We start from the raw sequence: 3,682 nt of genomic DNA on the forward strand, positions 1-3,682 counted from the left end.
TGTAGACATAATGGCTTTAAAAGGAATATGTTTTATTTTTTTAATTCTACCATAAAATGTAGTAATATTTATTGAACACTTTTAAAATTAATATTTGTGTATTACAAACAAAATTGCAATGTCTATATTATAGAATACTTTCCTGTTTGACTTTTACAGGGTAAGGGGATTGTGCCTCCTCTTCTGTAGCATAGCCATCTTGCTTTATAGTTGTTTTTTTTAAAGACTGTGTTCCCTCTAGAAATATCCAAGTGCAGAAATGAGGGTCCGGAAAGATGTGCTGTGTTTAAACTGCAGCTTTGTATACTCCCTGACACACCATTAGATCCCCCCCGAGATTCCTGAGTTTGAAAAGCCCAGCCACAGGGAGATAGAGGGGCCAGCAGCTGATCTGTTTAAACTTGGGAAGGAACTGCACCTTACAGAGGAAAGCTTGGCTCCGAGAGAGAAAATAACTCACCCAAGATCACATAGCTCGTCATTAACTGTGTGGGAACTGTACCTCCGGACCACCTTTCCCACTGCTCTGACCTAGGTCCTCTGCAGATTTGCTGTGTGACCTTGGACAGGTCTCATTACCTCTCTGTGTCCGTTTTCCTGCCCATAAAATGCTGATGCTACCTGTTCCACCTCAGAGGATCTGTGAGGAAGCGCTTTAAAATTCTATGTAAAGGCAAGGCACTATAACTGTGGCCATTACAGCCCAGTGCTTCCAGGTGAGGCATGGCGATTCCAGCAAGAGGGACCCCTCCAAGCCATGCTGAGCAGGCGTGTCTGAGGGAAGACCAGTGTGGCACACCTGCCCCTTCCAGCAGCTGAGCGGCCAGGCGAGCTCCCTGATGTTCCAGGCCCAGGCAAGGCTGAGGCCTTGGGAGCTCACGCCCAGCGCTGTTAGCTCTTCATCACTCCACGCTTTTATACGCCCAGCCCCAGCCCCAGCCCCAGCCCCAGTAACAGGCGAAGAAAGCACTCCTCCAAACTACCTTCTTGTCCCAGCCCTGATAGTGTCTTCAAAAGGGTAAGGCATGGAAATACACACGACAGCAATGCCCGCATCTTTCTCCTTGAACAAGGCCACAGAGACCTTCGCACACCCATCCCTTCCAGAGGACGTGGGCGGCCAGCCTGCTCCAGACGCCTCCCTCCCTGGCCCCGGCCAGCGAGGCTCCCCAGCCCAGTCTGCCTCCTCTGTTTACACTGCAGATGAGCTTCTGCTGAGCTTAAGTGCAGCTCTGGCCCTTTTGTTTGTTTTTAAGTCAAGTTGCAACTTTGCTCCTGGATTTATTGCAAATTCCATTTATCTTCTGCTCAGGGTCTCTGCACAATCCTTCCCAGCTTCCCTCCCCCTCTGCGGACAAATAACCAGGGCACAGGGAAGGGATGAGGAGCACAGGGACAGACGGACAGGACAGACGTGGAGGAAGCACCTGCCAGGAAGGTGGTGCTGGGGAGAGAGCAGGGCTGGCTACGCAGGGGCAGCTGTAGAGATTGTCCGGGGAGGATTGTCCAGGGACGACAAGGCCAGAGGAAGGCCAGCCGCCCTGTGTGCTGGCCCTTTCTTACAAAGACCTCCTTAGGCAGGAAGGTCGGGCTGAAAGACAGAACGGCAGGCCTTAGAGGAGGGAATGAAGAAAGGAAGGTTCTAATTTGAAGGCAAGGGGCCCCTGGTGGTTGTTGGCAGGGGGTGGTAGGAGGTCAGTGGTCCCAGGGCCTAGAAAGGGCACCACGAGGGGCTGTCTGACAAGGGCTGCAGGTCTGAGGGCTGGGCGTGGGCATGAGCCCATGGAGGCGACCCCGGGCACGGCTGGGCACCAGCACAGCATCCAGGTTCCCTCTGCTCTTTCCTCCCCAGACACCGTCGTTTCCATGAACTGCTGATGACGAGCAAACAACTCCAACTGGAGCTCACCAGGGAGAGAAAGAGAATCAAACTGAGCCGAACAAACTGAGAGTGGGATGTCCAGCTGAGCTCTTGGCTGGTCCTCCCAAAGCAGGAAGTGCCCGTGGCCCGTCCTGCTTCCCTCGCAGAGCTCCCCAGCTCAGGGGTGTGCAGGGGACACTCACCTGCTTCCGAAGGGCCTTGTGGTGGGGAGCTGGTTGGGTGGGGCCGGGTTCCTAGGGGCTGGGAAAGTGGGAGCTGCTGGGCTCTCAGTGCCTAAGGGCTTGCCCTCAGGATGGGGTGTGAGCCTTCCCTGGCCTGGGAGAGCAGCTGCAGGCAGCTGGGGTGACTGCAGTGACCTCGGGCAGGCTGCAGGGTGGGGGGTCAGCAGCTGAAGGAGTCACCTGTTATCATGCCCTCCTCTCCAGGTCATAGTCCAAAGGCATGAGATTCAGACTCAGCACCGTAGCCCAGGGCCTCCCTCAAGGAGCCTCGAGAAGTGGAGGCTGAGTGAAGAAGACAGGGCAGGGCCCCTGCCCCTGGGAGCCATCCCGGCTTCCCACGGGTGCTGCTGCTAATGAGTAGAAGATCTTTCCCCAACCATTTCCCCAGCCAGGCCTTGGCTCTAGCCCTTCTGGTGTTGTCTGGCCCTGGTTCCTCCCGTCACTCACCACCCTGCCAGGAGACCAGCCCAGCCGCATGCTGGGGCCCCTCCTCAGGCCTCCTCATCTCTCCACTCTGCTCCCCACCTGGCCCCTCAGACACCTCCAGCCGCTCTCCTCCCCTCGCCTCTTCCTCTCCTGCCCTCTCCTCTCACCCTGTCTCTCATGCCCACACCCCACACCATGTCCCTTTAGTGCAGTGGTTCTCAACCTTCCTAATGCCGCGACCCTTTAATACAGTTCCTCATGTTGTGGTGACCCCCAACCATAAAATTATTTTCGTTGCTACTTCATAACTGTAATTTTGCTACAGTTATGAATCGTAATGTAAATATCTGATATGCAGGGTATATTTTCATTGTTCGCGACCCACAGGTTGAGAACCGCTGCAGGAGCTTCCCTTTTGACCAAGCTCACTCACATCTGTGCCCTCAGGCCCCTCAGGCCCGGGTGGATGGTTTGCTGTCCATTCACTGGCTGCCAACTCACCTGAGTCCCTCTCCTCTCAGGCCTGCAAGTCAGCCGGACCCAGACCACTGCCCTTGACCTCCAGCTCCCCACCCCTACCTTCCATCTGCAGATCACCACCCACCTGACCCAGAAGGTCCAGACCTTCCCACAGGGATCCCTATGTCTCCTTTCCTCCACCAAACAGGTCCCTCCCATCACCCCTTTGCTTCCCACATCATCTGAGAGCAGCAGACATCCCACCTCCTTTGCAAACCTCGCTTACTTACCTGGGTCCAAGCTGGCGTGGGCGGGGCCTGTCTCTCTGTGCCCGGGTCCCGTCCTCACTGCTGAGTCAGAAGCTGCGTGTTAGCAGGATTCCCTGTGACCCGAGTGCAAGGCCCCAAAGCACAGCCATGCAGTCCTCATCCTAAATGGCTTGCGCTGGCCCTGCCTTCTCTCAGTCACCATCTTCCTGCCCTCATTGCCTCGATCCCAAGCTTCTTTATAAGGTCCCTTCCACCTGCTGCTTTTATTTCCTCTCCTCGGGCCCTGAATCTGGCTGCTGTGGTAGGCCATGTGCACAGGCCTCCCTCACAACAGTGGCTCAGGGGGCCAACCTCAGACTTCCTCCTCCTCCTCCTCCCCCGTCTTCATCAGGGCTTGGCCCCACTCACGACGCGGCTCCTTTCCC

This window comes from Myotis lucifugus, unplaced genomic scaffold (assembly GCF_000147115.1).
Source record: "Myotis lucifugus unplaced genomic scaffold, Myoluc2.0 scaffold_85, whole genome shotgun sequence".
Taxonomy (NCBI): Eukaryota; Metazoa; Chordata; class Mammalia; order Chiroptera; family Vespertilionidae; genus Myotis; species Myotis lucifugus.